This window comes from Camelus bactrianus, chromosome 15, assembly GCF_048773025.1.
Source record: "Camelus bactrianus isolate YW-2024 breed Bactrian camel chromosome 15, ASM4877302v1, whole genome shotgun sequence".
Lineage (NCBI taxonomy): Eukaryota > Metazoa > Chordata > Mammalia > Artiodactyla > Camelidae > Camelus > Camelus bactrianus.
Window position 1 is genome coordinate 42,849,685 of NC_133553.1, and position 18,868 is coordinate 42,868,552.

General features: G+C 48.0%; 1 long non-coding RNA gene across 8 annotated transcripts in view; it reads right to left on the reverse strand.

Moving 5' to 3' along the window:
- Positions 1-18,868, reverse strand: part of LOC105078995 (uncharacterized) — a 656,088-nt gene that overhangs the window by 525,838 nt on the left and 111,382 nt on the right. The window contains exon 1 of one of the 8 annotated variants that reach the window (XR_012511905.1): positions 8,077-8,150. The exons of the other annotated variants lie outside the window; for them this stretch is intronic. This is a non-coding gene — a long non-coding RNA (uncharacterized LOC105078995). Of the gene's footprint in view, positions 1-8,076; positions 8,151-18,868 lie in introns of those variants that run through there. 8 annotated transcript variants of the gene reach the window in all.

Sequence of the window (18,868 nt, forward strand, 5' to 3'; positions counted from 1 at the left end):
CTGCCTCATGGCACCAGCCCCAAGGGCACGAGCAGACTGACACCCAGACAGGTGAACGGTATAATGACTCTTCAGACTAACGTCTTATTTTGTTTTTTAATGTTTGGCAGCAGTACAGCAGAGCGATTAATTGCTGGATCTCTGTAGACCTGCCGCTTGGATTGACATTCCAGCTCTAACACTTAAAAGCTGTATGACCTGAAGTCGAGTTACTTATCCTTTCTGAACCTTAATTTTCCCTCTGTAACATGGGAATAATAATGCCTACCTCACGCATTGGTGGGGGCCATATAGGCAATGACATACACAAAGTAACTAGCACTTTTCCATAGCTATTCTTTTCCTTATTTGTTTAACATTTGGTTACATGTTTATTTTATATTAATGATTTCTAACACAACATTGTAAGTCAACTAAACTTCAATTTTTTAAAAAAGGGCAAAAAAAAAACAAACCCCACAGAAGACAAATAAATAAATTAAAAAAAAAAAATAATACTGCTTTCTTCAGGCTTAAGACATGAACTGTATCACAGGTAATTCTCCAAACCAAAAAATATTTTGGGGTGGGGATGACATATTAAAGCGTTTTTAATTTGCATAATAATGTGAATCATTTGTAACTAGCAGATGTATTGGGCCAACTTGTCTCAGAATGATAGCAACTGTAAAAGTCAACATCAAGCAACTATCAACGGCTAGACTTGGGATTTAAAGTGCCATGCAAAGAAAACATGGTATTTGCATGTATAGGAACCCAAGTGTGATACTGTGATTTATAATAAGAAATATGTATTTGTTTTTTTGTCCTAGTTCCTGGTACAGAGCTCCTAAAACCCTTGGAATCTCCTACATGAGAAGACCGATAAAGGTGCCTTGGTGTTTATAACAAACCCCTTTCAACCACACCAGAGTTTATGTTAATGAGGTGACTTTTGGAAGGCACCTAAGGTTGGTCCTGGTTGCCATGGGAACCAATCATCTGATTTGAGGGTTGACTCTTTCAATTCTACTGCCCTGCCCTCTGGGGAGGGGGAAAGGGGGCTGGAGACTGAGTTCAGTCACCAATGGCCAATGATTTAATCAGTCGTGCCTACCAATGAAGCCTACATAAATACAGAAGGACAGTGATCAGAGAGCTTCTCGGTTGGTGAACACGTGGAGATTCAGGGCGAGTGGCCTGCTCAGAGAGGACGTGGAGGCTCTGTGCCCCTTCCCACATACCTTGCCCTACGCATCTCTTCCACCTGGCTGTGCCTGAGTTGTATCCTTCTATAATTAACCCATAATCTAGCAAGTAAAATGTTTCTCTGAATTCTATGATCCGCTCTAACAAATTAATCAAACCCAAGGAGGGGGTTGGTGGAACCTCCGAATTATAGCCAGTAGGTCAGAGGCACAGGTAACAACCTGGCCTTTCATTTGGCATCTGAAGTGGGCGGGGAGACTGAGCCCTTAACCTGTGGGATCTAACGCTACCTCCAAGTAGATAGTGTCAGAAGTGAGCTGAACTGTAGGATACCTAGCTGGTATTGGAGAATTTGTGGGGTGGAGGGAAAACCCACACATTGGAATTGGGAGCAGAATTACATGGGGTTAATAGGCACCATATTTCCAATGTGTGGGTGCCCCCTAAAAACCAGTGTTCAAGCTGGCCAAGACCACCAGCCTCTCATCCCACCCTTGTACCTGGTTTCTCTCAGCCCCTGCCCTCTGCAGCCACTGTCCACGACCTGGGGGTGGGCACAGGTCACATCAGCACCTTCCAAAAGCGCATGCCCTTCTGGGATGCATCACTAAACCCCCATTTCTAGTACTATTTTCCACCTGGGTTTGGTTTGGTTCGTTGTTATTTTTTCCAGACCTCCTCTGAAACCACGAAGAACACATCCTTACAGGTCTGCCATATTAAATACCTCAAACACACTGGAACATTCTAACGTGCCTCCAAGGGAAAAGCATGTTCTCCCCCAGCAAGCCCTGTGTCCCAGTGCTGGGCTCTCTTCCCACGACACCGAATAGGTCAGAGGCTTCCACTTAGTGAAACGAAAACCAGTCAAACCAGTTGTCTGGCAACATGTGGGCCAAGTACAAATAAACTAGAAAACAGATGGTGGCCAAAAGAAGGAACGGCAGCACGTTTGCATAAGCCTGTCCTGTTCCGTTTCTGTGAGAGGCGTGGGGCACCTTAAAAGCTCCAGGTGGTCTGACCAGTTTCCCCATCAAGGTGATGATGGTTCGCAGCCAAAGAAGCCCTTTAAAATCTTGCGAGCGCTCCCACTGTAGGAAAAGATTCTCCCTGTGTGATCACAGGGGAAACAATTGACAACATCTTCATCTTTGTCCCAGATTTGGAGCCTAAAAGGGGATCTGTCTATGATGAAAGGATAGCAGGTAGAGATGTGCTCTCTGATGTGCTAACACGCACATCCTGGATAGCCAGGGGCACTATCTCAGTCAGTTGTCCCCACGTCCAGGGAGCCCTAAAGCACATGCTCTTCTTGTCCACCCATGGCCTTGGTCCCCTTTTTCCCTCTCTGTTCCCCCCACTTAGGACCAGACATCACTCATCCAAATGATAGATATGGTTGATAAATTTGCACAGTGTTCCTCTGCAAAAGAATTACATTTCTTCTTATTATACACGTAAAAGAAGATTTGTACAACTTATCAATCTTTTCAGCAACTTGCTGTTCTTGAATACTGCTTTTCTTAATCATTTTCATATTCCAAGAGGCAATACTATCCTAGTCATAAATTTAACTTACACTCAATTTATTCCTCTCAGATTTATTTTTAAGGATTTTGAACAAATGACATAACTTTCTGCCTGTTAATAGTCCTTTAAAAAAATAATAACTTGTATCTAGCCTGGGTTTTGTCTTCTCAAGTTTCATATTCTGAACACACATCCAACTGCCTACAGTGGATATCATATATACTCCCCCTGTTGTTTTGGGGTGTCTCTGTCATAAAGAAAATCTTACCAAAAATGCAAAATAACATTACCACCACGTTTAAATCTGCTGACTTGGAACTAGTATGAAACTGCTATTCAAACAGACCACACAGTTTGTTTGGGCATCAATTTTCTTACATTTCAAGCGATCAGGCTCATTATAATTTAGAGACAGCCTTGAAGGATATTTCCTGCTTTAACTTTCATTTGTTCTTAGTCACTCCCACAGGCCAAAGGCAGCAAGGATCTGCCAGAGAAATCATCACACTGAGAGAGGGAAGCGTGGCAAAAAGGAAGCTATCCCAGATCGAAGTAAGAGAGACATCTGGCCAGGGGTGAGCACCATCGGGGAAAGAAACTGCTCCCCCGCCTGCTCTTGACAGCCACAAGTACCACCACGCTGGTGCAAACCACACATATACACACACACCCCCCACAGCCTCCTGGTATGCACCGTACTCATCACACACACACACACACAACACACACATACCATATACAGATACTGCACACACGCTCCATCTACCACACACACACACACACACACCACAAACACCCACACAAAGACTTGGCTATGGCCCTTCCTCCTTAGTTTCCATTCTTGAGCCTGGATTTGGAAATTGCTAAGGAGGTGGGGGCTGGGGGTGGCCAGTGAATAAGAAAACAGAAACGAGCTTTGTATAGGGGGGTTCCCTTGGGAACTCACAAGATGTCTTTTTAGGCCTGGACTGGTTTTCTGTTGTGCTTGCGGTGAAAGAGCTGGGGTGACACCTGGGGCGGAAGCTTCGAGGAAGAAGCTGCTCGGAGAGCAGAAACCAAGGGCAGGGGTCTGGATGAGGAGGAGGGCAGAGGATGGAGAACCAGTGAGTCTACCCAGGACTCCAGGGGCAGAAGGACCTGCTGGGTCCTCATCTGGGATGCCCTTTACCTAATCTCTGAGAGCCACCCTGGATCCAAAGGGAGGTTGCTGCCTGGACTGGCCAGAGCTGACCATGGCCAAGTGAGTGGGTGAGGGCTGAACCCCGTGCTGTGTGTTCAGGGGTAGAAGGAGTTAGCTCACCTCCAGCCGAGCGTCCCTCCTCTCCAGCCACAACCACAAACATCCCACAAATGACCATGTCAACGAGAGCTTTTTAACACTTGGGTTCTCAAACCTTAAGACACTCTCCACCCTTCAGTTTCTACATGTCAATCTCATTGGAGCGTTTTATAGAAGGGCAAGAAGTTTTGCCACCTACATCAGAGACATGGAGCTTTTCTTCCCTCCTCTTCCTTTTGAAATGAAATCCAAACCCCAGTGGTTTCACTGTCTGGGAGACTGCTGTGCCCCACACGGCATCTGCAAGCAGTTAATTTTCCAAATGGGAGACGGTCACCACAGATGTAGACCTTTTCAAAATAAACACCAGAAAAATGTTACTCCAGCAAGAATAAAAGCCCAGAATCCATGTGAGTGGGTGGGAGGTGGCTGGTATTAGGACAGGATCCAGTCTGCGCAGATCAAAGCCGCATCCTAGACTGCCCAGCTCTGCAAAAGGAAGGGAATTGGAACCACAGGATTTCGGCACAAAAAGGGACCTCTGGGGGGTATTGCGGCCTCAGTACAGGTGGGAAAATGAAGGGCTGGGGCAGGAAGGCAGTGCTTAACTGTGTTGGGACTGGAACCCAGGCCCGGAGCTTTTTGCTCTATTGTAAGCCTCATTATTATAAGCTCTTCTTAAAATCTGTATTTATTTATTTTAGATTTTTTGGGGGCGGGATTAGGTTTATTTATTTATTATTATTTTTTAATGAGGGCGCTGGGGATTGAACGCAGGACCTCATGCATGCTAAGCACGCATTCTACTGCTGGGCTCTGTTTGCATATTTCAGCTTTTTCCTTTTTAGGAAAATAAAAGCTCTCCGACTCTTGACTATTATCCTTAACTTGGGGCCCATCTGGGGTTGGGGGGGTCCCGCCCTGAAAATGGGTGCTTCTTCCCCCCGCCACACCCCTCACTGTGTCCTGCAGCTGCACTGACAAGGGGGTGATTTCAGGATCCCGCAGAGGCCAAGAACTTCACTCGGGCAACTGCTTCTCATTCAATACCTTATGGAATGAAGGGGCCAAGCTTGAGGGTCTTGTGCCCTGAGACTGAAGAAAGTCAGGTCATTGTGACCAGCACGAGGCAAGGGGAACTGGGCAAGGCAGCCTTGGAGAACTGGCTGCACCCGCACCCCACCACACCTGTTCCTCTGCTCCCCCAACGGGGATATGGTGCCCCTGAACAGGAGGCACCGAGGAGATCCCCACAGACCAGGTGTTCAGTACATTACAGTTGTTCCAGGTTGGAATGGAAAGGAGGAAATTTGAAAGACAACTGGTACAAGTTACACATTACTCCAGTCCATGTGACCCCCCTAGGCAGTGCTAACTTGTCACACTTTATCAGCTATTAAAGTCTTATTGTCTGTTTATCCATCCTATCCCTATTGGAGGGTTTTCTACAGCGAGCTTGCAAAAGGCAAAAGCTGAGCTCAAAAGAAAAAGTTACGGGGACAGATACAGGAAAGCATAGAAGGAAAGAACTGTGGTCAGTGGGAAAGCCATGGTGGTGGGGACAGTGGTGCGCCCAGATGTGGAGTCCACCAGGGGGCACCGCTGCCCCACCAACAATCCTGGGGTAGTCAGCAACTCAAGAGGGTTTTCAGAACCTCAAGTGGGCTTCTCTCCTTCTCCTACCCGACTCTAACTCCCAGACTTTTCCGTAAGGTTTTGGGATCTCCCCTCCTGGACTGCTGGGGGCTTTCTCAGAGGGCTCTGGAGGGACCCTTCCTATGAACCTTTCCTGAGAAGGAGCAACAGCAGGCTGGCCCGGGAGCTATGGGGATGATGGAGGCATTGGCTGGAGAGTCAAGAGGCCTCCTGGGTTTGCACCCAACTCTGTTCCCTCTGTTGGAGGCCAGGTGCCCGTGGGAGTAGGGCTAGGAAGGCACCCCGCAGGCTGCTGACGGGGTGAGCACAGGCAGAGGACCTGCTGGCACAAGGGGTCCTCCTCAAATCCCCTGAAGCTCTTCTCAGTACATCTACGAGGGAAGTGCTCCCCTGGCTCTCCTGGTCAAGTAGCAAACCCGGGGGGACTGAAAAGGTAACCCGGAGTGTTGGATGTCTGCCCCCAGGGAACCCCGGAGGGAAGATGGAGGGACTCCCTGTGGCCAGCCAGGGCTGGGACTTACACTTAGGAGCACAGAACCTGAGCCCGAGGAAGTGCACGCTCCCAGGAACATCCGCAGCAACCCCCTGTTCCCCTCTGTCTGAGGCCCAGCACCTGTCGTCTGGGATCAGCATTTACTCGCCTCTGGGCAGACACCCTGACAAATTCTATACCGTCCCCAGCTTCTCCACTTTCAGTTCTGCTCCTTAGACACCAAAAGCTCCCATCTCTACAACCGTCCTCATATTACCTCTCCCAGGAATGTGGCTTAGCTGAGATTAGTTCCAGTGCAAGTCCATCGCTATCTCTTGAGACGATTTCGGGGAGACCTGGGGCCTCCCAAGTCTCAATCACATCTCAGGATGGTTCCTCCACACACTTAGACACTCTTTCACAAGGCATTAATTGGTCTGTTCTTGGTTTTCTAGGGGCATGAAGAGGCAGGCTTAAGGAATTAAGGGTATTGGGACTCTGAGCTAATTATTCCAGCCTTGGGGGCCACTCCTGTGAGGACGCTGAGCCATGCTGGACAAGCTCACGTGTGGTTCCTGCAGGTGACGATTGAGGGCCCCAAGACAAAAGGAGATGGCAGCAGAGTCCAGGCACCGGTGGGACCCTATGCTGTCCATCCCAGGGGGACCCCTCCCAGCAGGCTGCTGTGCCCTGGGGAGGCCCCCAGCCTCAAACTGAGTCTCAAGGGCGAGAAGGAAGGGTCTGGAATACTAGACAAGACTGCAGTTCAGTTGTGGACTCCCGAATTGCTGCTGATGCCCTTGAGGGGGTGGGGACATAAAAGAAATGCTGGGAGTTGGGGGCTGCCCAGGCAGCCAGCCTGTCTCTGACACACACAATCCTCATTTGGATTTGAGCAAAGGAAACTCTCAAGAGCAGGAGGAAGGCACCCAGGAGCCTATGAGTCGTGCCTAAGCCTCTGGATCCCACATCTGAGGAATACGACTTACTATCAGCTTTGAGCAGTGGTAGCACGGTCGCTTCTGGGGTTTAACCAAGGCACCATGGTTACTGATTGAAAACATGAGACCAGATTCCAGCCCCACCTGCCCCCAGTGGCAGGCTGAGGCTCCACATCCATTTCCTGCCTTGGTCAGAACTGGCTGCACAACAGAATGTGCCTGCTGGTGGCTCCACTCAGGAGAGGCTGAGGAAGAGAAACGCAGAGACAGAGTGGGGATGCCAAGGGGAGTGAAGCCTGGACCTAAGAGCTGATGCCCCTTCCGACCTGTCCAAGTCCTTCTAGAACCTCAGGCACACACCAATGGCCGGTATAGGAGGTAACTGACGTAAGCCCATCTCGTGGCCATGATGCCATTATGCTGCAATGCTCCGGGGACAGCCCGGCCCCCTAGCCATTCCCCACAGGAGGACGGGCTCTCCTTTTGCAGCCACTTTCCCCCAGCCTTGTAGATGGTCATCTCCAGAGCTCACAGAAAATCAAAGATACACGGAGCATTTATAGAGAGAGCCTAGCAAATGTCAGGGTTAACCAAAGCCCTCACGTCTTTACCAGCAGAGTTCAGAGACGTTAAGCAACCTCACAGAGCTAGATCCAGCCTGCAGCTCTTGACCTCTAAGTCCTAATGGAGTGCTTCTTTTCCGACACCAGAATTTTCCAGAAGACTTCTTTCAGAAGTCTTTCAAGAAACCAGCATCTCTGACTAAAGTCTTTTTAAAAATCAGCTTCAAAATGATGATAGGTGAATAGTCGATGTGACCATTTGCAAACAAATACATCACCTCACCACGCTGCTTAGCATGGTCCTGAGGGACAGGACCTGTGGAGAGCCAGCACTCACACCATCTGTCTCCCTCTCAGTCCCCCTCTCTAGGAAACGAAGCCACATCCCTGCCTCAGAGGGATGCCAGCAGGTTGCCACGGTAAAACATACATGCAGTAGTGTCTCACCATTCCTGAAATCACTCCTTCAGCTTGCAATCCAGAACAAGGAAGAAAAGACGCCCCAAACAGCCAGTGCAGACATCACAAAGTCCAGATTCCAGAGGTCACGCCCTGTGCTCACTGAGAGTCCCCTCAGACTCATTCAGATCCTTTGAACTCTTGCTTCATAAATAGAGCTAAACAAGCTTACCTTTCAGGTTTTCTTTTGTTTAGGTTTGGGTTTTGTTGTGATTATTACTTTTTTTTTTAATCCACGCAATATTAGAAGGAGTCAACACATTAGAAGAAACGTGCTAGACTGCAAGTCATAGGTAGACTGAGAACTGCAAAAGTAAGTTAGCTCTACGACACAGGGGAGCAAAACTGCACAAACAGGGGTTCCAAAAGCATAGAAACCTGGAGTTATTTTAGCACAGGGCTAAATAGCCAGGTACATTTCAGAAGACCTGAGGTGTTGCTGTGTGCCTGAATCATCAAAAAGAAAAAAAAGAGGGAAAGAGAGAGAGAGTATTTCTACCCATCTTTTGATTCCAAGAATAATGGCCCAGCCTCACCCAGTTCAAAGGGTTTTCACTCCTATAAGTCCACACGTCATTTTCAATTGTTTTCAGCCTCAAGAATGAGATGCCCCTCGCTCAGCCCCTGTGTTAGTGTCTCCTCTTCAGACACACTTACACACAACAGACAGATGGACTCAACGTTTCCACTACTGGAGCAGATAAGAATACGACTGTAAATTAGCATAAAGATTCTCCAGAGATGGTGCAGAGAAACCATGAATGCAGGATATGGGAGTGATGTCTAAACCACTTGAGAACAAACTGTTCCCAAGCTCCCATAAGTAGCTTGAGAGCTTCTATTTATCTACAAATAACCGACGTACTCCAGATAATCTTTCTTCCCTGCTTACGAAGGGAGGCCCTAAAAGCCCCTCTAGGCCACTGTTGAATGACTGGATGAATGGGTGCATGGGTGGCAAATAAATAAACCTGGTGATATAGCTGGAGTTACTTGAAAATAGCAAGTCACCTTTCTTTAAATAGAGCCCAGTGCAGACTTACACTGCTCCACGCATTTCTCCCAATGAACCTGTAGCAGTAAGACCTGATCAATTTCATATTTCTATGTTTTGCATCATTTTGGCTGTTTAAGTTTTAGGGTGATATCCAACATTCAGATGAAGTCGTGAATCCATCCATGTAGAAGTTTCTAAATATCCAGGTGGCTGGCATCAATAGATATATATATAAGCGTTGTATATCCATTCGTTCAACAAATATTTATTAAGTGTTTGCTCCATGCCTGGCTTTCTGCTAGACCCTGAGAACCCCAAACTGAGTAAGACTGATTATTCAGTCAGCTTCACAAAAACCACATCATCTTGGAGCAGAAGGCAGACAGCAACCATGCACGTGACCAGTCCATGCCTAGACTGCTTTAGGCACTTCCGGATGATACCACTCTCTGTTTCATGATGACCCTTAAAAGTAGGTATAACCCTTAAGCAGAGGAAGAAACTAAAACTCAGAGAGGTCAGGGAACTTGTTTGAGCCACACAGCTAGAGTCAGAGTGAGAACTGCAGTCCGTGGCTCTGCACAGCCCAGGGGAAGGGCCTGTGATGGGAGGCAGACAGCACACTGGACTGACTCTGCCATCCCCTGCTGCATCCCTTCAGGAAAACAACCAGCTGTTCTGAGCCCCAGTTTCTTTGTCTGTCTGATGGGACCACATGCCTCTCTCAGAAGTCAGTTGTGGAAATTAAAGGAAGTAATACAGCTGGGGTCTCCTAGCTTTGGATTCCATGCATACTAGGTACTCAACAAACGTGTATCACGTGGGTGGGTCTGGTCTCCAAACCCTCTCCCACACTTACCTCCCACCCCCAGAGGTCCTCTATGCCAGTATCTGCTGATGGCAAGCATCCCCAAACCCTTCCAGAAGTGGGCAGCTCATGACTTCCTGAAACACTCCATTCTGGAGTTGAAAGGCCTTTATTCCCCATGTGCCCAGACCACACCAAGTGGGGATAAGACAGGAGAAGACACAGGCCTCCCCCAAGAGGTGACAGTTTCACTCTGGAGGCAAGGTCTGTCCACAGGAAGCATCAGGGAACTCTCCAAAGTGCATCACCTTGAAGAACAGGAATGGGAGGTGGGACAGGCTGTCTCTTGCTCCCTCAGCCTCCACTCTCTCCATCCCAAGGAGGAGCTGAGCTGACCCTCAGGCCATCCTTCCCAGACAAGGGTGGCCAGACCTCGCCTGGGTTCCTGAGACTCACAGAACTGACTTTGTTTCTCCATTGCCTTCTCTCCCCAGCTCAGTCACCCTTTGGAGCCATCATCCCATGTGACTCCTAAACCAGCCAGGTAGCTCCTGGCCTTGTGAGAGACCAGTCACAGAAAGACAACAGGAGAGATGTCCCGTACCCCCAAATGTCACCCTCTGGACTTAACCTTACTGGAATTCACAATGGAAGGACCTGGCATGGAAGCAAATAGTCTCCAGATTCCTTTGTATCACAGAACACTGAAGGAAGTAAGGGCCTTAGAAATCACCTGGTCCAACTGCCCCTGTTTTACTAATGAGGAATCTAGGCCCGGATGAAGTTAAGAGACTTAGCCAAGAGCACCCAATCTCTTGGACCACGATGACCACCACCACCATCATCTCGGTGCCTCTCCTGTGTGTGCCGTTTGCTACCTCGTTACCATTCTTCCCGACATGAATCCTTCCTTTCCCTTTGATTTTAAATCTTTGGCTCAAATGACAGGTCCTGACTATCATGTGATGTGATCTTGAAAAACAGTTTATGTGCAGATCCTAGTTTATTAGATATTAGTAATCCTGAAAGCAAATCAAATCCACTTTTAAAATTTGTTTTATTTTCTTTTATTTTATTAAGGCATAACTGACATGTAACTTTCTATTAGTTTCAGGTGTACAACAGAATGATTCCACAGGTGCGTATACTGTGAAATGAGTACCACGATTAGTCTAGTTAACCACACCATTACAAGACTCCTTTTCTTGTGATGAGAATGTTTATGACTTACTCTCTCAGCAATTTTCAAATATGCAATACAGCATTATTCACGGCAGGCACCATGCTGTACATTACATCACCATGACTTAATTTATTTTAAAATTGGAAGGTCTTACCTTTTGACCTCCTTCACTCATTTTGCCCACCCCTCCTCAGATCCATTTTTGAAACAAAGGGGTATCTACACTGCCCCTGCCTTGACATCCATTGGCAAGCAAATGCGGGCTCTTTCATTTCCCTAATCAAGACCCGTCCACATTTAGCCAGCCTCCTCCCAGGATCCCGGCACCACTCACACTCAGCCGCTCCAGAACAGGTGAGGAGAAATGAGAAGGCCTTGCCCGGAGCAGCGGGACTCAGCCCTCACAGCCTGCCCTTCATACAGCAGGACAGAAAAGGCATTCACTTTCCTCCTCCACGTCATGATACCAACCGAAATTACCTTTAAATGAGGAAGAAAGTCATTATTTAATCAATAGGATTGCGTCAATCGAGGAAAATTTGTCTCCAGTGTAAACAAGCGGAACGTCTTTGCGCTCTATGAAAACAAGGTTAAATTACTTGCAGATCCAGGCCACGAGAGAGATTAGGAAGTGACCCTGAAGCCTGACACATTCAAGGTCTGGGAACCGAAAATAATCGGAATTGTTCTGATTCGTCCAGCGGAATTGAGCACAGAGATGGGCACGCCCCTTTGCAGAATCAAGGATGCTGGGGCCTGGGGTGGGGGGGTTGTGCAGCTGATCCCTCGGGAACTGGCCACTGTCACAGGCCTGCAGGGGCTAGTGCTGGAGAGAGTGGCATTAAAAGGAGGACTGATCAGGTTTCAGAAGTCCCACACTTCCTGTTCACAGCCCTCCCTCTGCTCCATCAACTCCACTCAGCAGATCAGAACTGAGAATAAATTATTACAATGGTAGCTGGCGTGTACTGAGTGCTCACTCCATGGCAGCCATGCTCAGCACTGGATGTGCGTCATGCTGTTCAATATTTACAGCAGCCTTAGAAGGCAACCACTGTGGTCACGCCCATTTCACAGATGAGGAAGAAGAGGGCAGCAACAGCTGGAGAATGAGGCCCATTGTCCTAACTGCCCAGTCTCAGGACTCCATCTGCTGGCTGGGAAGTCATCCTGGTGCTGGCTCAGGGGTCAATACCAGCCAGACCCACCCTTTGGACATCCCCACAGTCACAGGGGACAACGGGGGCGGAGCATCTACTCTTGCCTAGGGAGGCGCTCAGCTTGTCCCAGGAACCCTCCCAGGGGGCAGCCTTCCTGCCTGCTTCTCTCCCCATCCGTCCCCCTTCCCTGTCCGCATTGGCCACCTGGGGAGCCTCTCCGTGCTGAATGTGACTTCTGTCAAGGCTCCAGGCAGATGGTGGGGTCTAAGTTCCCTGCTTCCTAACAGAACTGCTCGATGGGAATTTGACCTCGGGTTTCTTCTCACCTACTCAGGAGACTATGCTGGCAGCTAAGTGAGAATCACCAACACGTTCCCATTAGGACACAGGGAACTGTACCCAAGTACATTTTAGGTCTGGACTTTCCGAAAGCCAGATTCCATCACTTTTATGGTACATTCTGGCTCATGTCCACTCCTCATCTCTCCTCCCACCCCTCACCCACCCCTCACCCACCCCTCACTCAGCTCCAGTCCTGAAGTGTCTGAATGTGTAATTCATAACGGACCTTCCTTCCATGATTATATCCCTTCCACGTCCATCAGGAAAATAGTCTCCACACGCCGAGGCCCTGGGTCACCCTGGCAGGGATCTGACACGGCTTAGATCTCCTGGCTTTGTGTGGGAGACACTGTGGCGGGCTGGCCTGGCCGTGTGATGCAGCAGCCTGGCCCACCGGGCAAGAGGCTGGCCTGCTGAGAAGAGTTTCACATTTTAAAAAAAGAAAAGTGAAATGAAATATATTTGACCTGGGAAGAAACAGAAGACCTCTCAAGTTGCCAAAGTGACAAATGAGATAGGGAGGCAGAGCAAATGTGAACTCCTGGGGAGTCCATCAGGAGGAGCCCAGATGGACCAGACCGGGCTGGGGGGATGGGAGGAATGAGACAGGACCATTTATCCAGGTTGGGCGGGGAGACCAGTCAGAAGGCTCGTTAGAGCTAGACACAGTCCACCCTTTGTGCCTGTGTTCATCTAACTCATCAATTTTACAGCCACATTACCTTCCGAGCAGGCAGGAAAGCAGATACCGGTGCCGTCAGGAGGCCCAGCTGTGGTTTGCAGGGCATAATGACGGATGCCAAAAACAAAGAGGAAGGGAGAGGGCGCTTCAGGGACCACAAAAGAGCCTTTATCATTATGCCGCTGCCCCCCCGGGGAGCCGCCCCTCCCTCCTGCGGAGGTGCCCCCGCTGGCTTCAGGGGTGCTGCCTTCCCCGGATGCGCGCGGCGGCCGCCTAGCACGCGTCTAGTAATAACCGTGCATGGACTTGAAGGGAAGTCTGACGTCGCCTCTCTTCTCCAGGCTTCGTAGTGGCAATCCCTTTAACCTTTCTTCATGGGCCTGATTTTCCATCCCTTTAATCATCCCTGTCACTTTCTGCTGGATGGGCTCCACTCTCACCACATCCGTCCCCGAGGGTGGGACTCCCAGCCAACCGGAGGGATGGGCCCCACGACCTGAGGAGCCGCTCCTTCGCTCCTTCAGGCCGCCCTCCCTCCTCGCAGGCCTGCCTCCGCAGCCTCCGTCCTGGGAAGCCCACAGTCAGGGGAGCCCACCCCTCCCCCCGCAAGCTGTGTCACTGTCATTCGTGACCCAGTTGGAGCCTTTCCCTCCTCCCACTTGGATGTTCCCCATGACCAGAAAGGCGCTAAATTCCCGGAATCTCCAATGAGCTGATTCTCATCGTTTTCAGTCCCCGGCCCCCACCTCCATTTCACAGCCCCATCCCAGCGTGGGTCCAGACCCCCAGTCTATCCTTAGCTGGTAAGAACAAGCCCCCAGCCAGCATCCTTGCCGCCATCTGCTCCAAACAAAATCCTGGAGCCAGCTTTCGAAATAATTTTTTTTACATCAAATGTCATTTTTATCACGTCCCTCCCTTTCCCAAGAGCAGTTAGTAGCTCCCTGGTGCTAAACAGTACAGCAAATGTAAACACTCGCCAGATTCCGGGTCCAGAGTGTGCTTTTCCACTCCTCTCTGTCTACGTCCAGGTCCTCCTTCAGAAAGCGTACCCTAGTTAATCCCCTTCTCATCCATCCACACCTTTGCCGGCCACCCATCCCCACAGCATTTTGCTGGGTACTGTTTTGGGGATATTGATATATGGGTTAGGGTTCTTTGACGGCAAACAACCAGAGAAACCAACTCTGACTGGTTTAAGAAACAGAAAGGGATAGATTGGAAATGTAAGGCACAGTTGGCAGAATTTTAAAAATAGCTAAGCCACACACCTAGGAAAGGACAAAACAGGGCAACTCTAAAGATCCTTCTAGAAGATTGCCATCAGATGGTCAGCTCCGACTGTGTTCCATCCTTATTCATCTCTGCTGAGGATTCGGAGTTTCCTAGACTTGGCACGAGCTTTGTGACCAGGGGACAGAGCCCTGTGATTGGCCACCCCACCAGAACCACACTGGGTAGGGAATTGGTTGCCAGATTTAGAAAATAAAACTACAAGAAGTCCAGCTCGAATTGAATTTCAGATAAACCATGTATAATTGTTAGAATAAATCTATTCTGTGCAATATGTCCTGGCTTTGTCCTCTCATTCTTCCCTTCCCCCAGTTCCACTCTGCAGCTCCTAGAAGGGGTAGGCATTCCCTCAGACCGTGCCTGCGTCCCCTCTGATGGCCACAGCCCCCTGTTGTACCTAACAAAGTTCTTTAATCCACCGTCACGGTGGCTCTGGGTTGTATTTCTTTCTCCTTAATTTTAATAATCCAGTTTAGATCATCTCAAAACTGCACAGTAACTGACACAAACAAAAAGGCTCATGTGTCCTTTGCAATCATTTATTATGTATTTCCTCCTTACTTCTATTCAGGAAAAAACAACTTTTTTGCCTTGTCTCTTTTGCTAAATACTCCTAAAACAGCCCTAATAATATTTAGTGTTTGTATACCTCTGCACAGCTTAACATGTATGTTCATATTCATTATTCTATTCAGTATCATAAATTATCATAATTAGTGAGTTAAGTGGTTCGTTGGCACTGTTTAGTATAGTCCCCCATTTTAAAACTCTGATAGTGAGATTATAAAAGCTAGTGTGGATTCAAGGTTGTGGATCCAGGACTTGGAACAAGGTGTTCTTTTAGCTATATTAGGGGTCAGCAAACTTTCCCTGTAAAGCACTACATAGTAAATATGTCAGGCTTTGTACGTGCCATTCGATCTCTGTCGAAACTATTCAACTCTGCCATTGCACAAAACCCTCCATAGTCCATACGTGAGTGAATAGGTGGATGTTCCAATAAACTGTATTTGCAGAAAAGGTCAACAGGCCATATGTGGCCCATGGGCTGCAGTTGCTACACCTCCTCTGTACACAATAAACTCTTTCCAATCTTTATGAGTCTGTCAAAGTCTGCCTCCAATTGGGATGTCATCATTTTGACCTATATCAATATTAGATCATTTTTTTCTCTTCTTCTTACCTCTTACATGTCAGTATTTTTTGGATAATAACTGACTTGGTTTCCCACACCCCCCTTGATCTCTCCTACAATATGGCTAAGTCTTCTCTCATGCTATGAACATGCCCAGCTAAGCTCATCCTTCCTCCCCTGGATCCTTCTTCACCTGCATGTGACACCAGTTCTGATGGGCCTTGCAAGGGGGCACCTTTCTGGGACAGGGCGTTACTGGAGATCCCCTAGATTAACTGGGATAAATCATCCTTCCAGCTTCCCCTCACTCTGGGTTTCACGTGCCTCTTCCCTTAGGCCTGCCTCATGGCAAATTGGTCCCCAGGAAACTCATGTCATGGAATGGTAACCCCACCCGCAGGCCTTCCTGTGCCATCTCCAGCCCTGGTACACGGAATATGGAGACTGGTTCGTTCCATCTTCTGCGTGCAGAGTGGAAGACTGACTCAACGTCTTCTCCTCGAGAGGGCAAGAGCCCCCTGGAGCAAGCCAGCTGGTTTGGTTTATACCCTTCACTGCTTATAGATCCTGGGACAGGGAAGGTTGGGGACTGTGTATCCTCGGCATCGTCCTGGGCCAGAAGGATTCTGGTTCTAGGGAGCCAGACACCACTGTTGAGGGTTGTTGCTGTTCCCAGAGAGCTCCACTTTGGGACACATTTAAGCCTTGAGAAGGCCGAATCAAATATTTCTCAAAAAAGTGGATCTCATGCATGGCTTTTGAGCTATGCTTGGTTGAGCACATTCTCTGCCTCCTATTTAAAATAAAATACATTAATATTCAATAAAAGCTTTAGAGCTATAAATATCAGTTTCATTGATCACGTTCATCATCATCTTTATGGATACTGTATATAAAGACAATATAAGCCTGTACCCTTTGACACCACGGTAAACTAAGGTGGTTTCTCTGGGGTTCGAGTTCCTTGTTTGCAGATGAGGGATTGGGGCAACTTGATCTCTATAATCTCTTTTGATTCTATGCTCGGGTACGTACACACAAAAACATACACCTAGAGGTCCATTTAAAGACTTGGAATCCCTCATACAAGGTGTTAATCATGCCCCATTGGCTCGTATAATGTGGAATTCTGGTTCCAGGAAGGCAGTCACCACAGCTGAGGATTTGCAATCCAGTGTGGTTCTGGTGGGGTGGCCAATCACAGGGCTCTGTCCCCTGGTCAAAAACTCATTCAGATTCTAGGAAACTCTGAATTTTCAGCAGAGATGAATAAAGATGGAAGAACGTGAATGCCAACGACCCTCTCCAAATGTCTTCATAAAGTCTCCAGAAGGGTCAAGAGAGGCAGCAGGGGGTAGAGGGTACAAGCAACACGTGGGCTCTGAATGTCCTGCCTCTACCATTTAGAGGCTGTGTGACCTTGAGCAAATGATTTAACTGGTTTAAGTCCAGTTTCCTCATCTGTAAAGAGTAGCAGAGTAGTATTATGGTAATAGTGCTTCTCTCTTAGAGGTGCTGTCGTAGTTAAGACAATGTATACAGAACACCTGACATAACACTGGCTTAATAGTAACTACTCCGTAAATATCACTGTTACTGCAATTGGTGTTGACACGTTGGGCTTTTTCCCTCAAGTTCAGCTCTAATTTTGAGTTGACCACTCTGCCTGCTTTTCTGACTGTGAAACAGGGATAATGATTTAGCAGGAGAGACAAATAAGTCAAAGTTAGTTATGAGCTGGGGAAACAGCTCCGGCTCCTTGCCCAGATCCTTGGCCCAAATGACCTCCAGGTTGAGACAGGGTCTCCTCTGAAGGGGTGACCTCCAGGCTGGGGTTCAGGTTTTCTGAAAGAGATCAGGGGCTGTCACAAATGAGAGGTTCAGAGAATTAGGGGAACAGGCCAGGAAATGTGAGAGACTAATGTACAGTTTTCCTTATGAACAATTTTTTGGACATTATGATTTTTAGTCAAATTGTGTCATCCTTTGAAAGTCCTGCAGGTTGAGGGCAAAAGAAATCAGAGAATTCCGACAACCAAAATACAAAGGGTTGAGAATGGACCCTGGAGAAGGGTCGTGCTTCAGGGGTAACTCAATAAACCAGACTGTACTATTTGCAACATCTTCATACTATTAAAAAAAAATTACAAGGAAGAAAAGCAGACCACCAAGAACGTCATTTTCCTGGTGATAGAAGCAATGTGCTAGACAAAACAACCCTTTCTCCTTTTCCGTGGGTTACTTGGCAGCGGCAGAAAACACTTGACAAAAAGTTCCAGGAAAGCTTCATATTGAATTTGAAAAGTACAAATTCCCACAACAATCAGTGACTAAAGTAGCAATATTTTAGTCCTTCGCAGGAATCTGGTTATTATTACCATTAATGCCAAGTATCTTGTTTCTATTCTTTTTGATTTAAGGTAATTTTCTTTGTAAAAGGCCTGCTTTGTTAAGCTCTACGCAGTTACATTGGTTTCGGGAGAAAGAGAACTGGGCACATTGGGAAAGTATCATGTTGTTTTGAAACTTTAGAGGACCTGGTTGTGAAGAACCCCCTTTGTTTTTGCTCTGAATCCGATGCAGCCCTCCTTTGTTTTCTAGTTCAGTGCCCTCCTTTCAGCGTTGTCCAGTCTGATGATGATATCTCTACCCGAACATGACAATGTCCAAGGACAGTCTCCAAGAGGCTGTACCTACCTGGTCACTCTTGGCTATGACCCGGTCAAAGAGACCCAGTCAATGCTGATGTATAGAAAGTGACCTCATGACTCAGGGCCCATCTTACAGGCAATGAGGAGGGACGGATACCAAAGAGTGAAATATCTCGCTCAGTGGTTCTCAACCAGGGGCAGTTTTGGCCTTCAGGGCACATTTGGCAATGTCTAGAGACATTTTTGATTAGCACAACTTGGGCAGGGGTTGGGGTTCCATTGGCATCTAGTTGGTAGAGGGTAGATGCTCTGTTAAACGTCCTACAAAGCGCAGGAAAGATCCCACAGAAAGACTTATCCAGCCCCAAATGTCAACAGTGCTGAGGATGGGAAACCCTGAGACAGAGACATGGATGGCCCTCATGGGCTGGCCCCGCCCGCCTGCCGCCATATTTGACCCTCTCCCCCCTCACTCCCTGAACTCCAGACACACAGACACCTTGACTGCATTGTGTTCCCTCAGCATGTT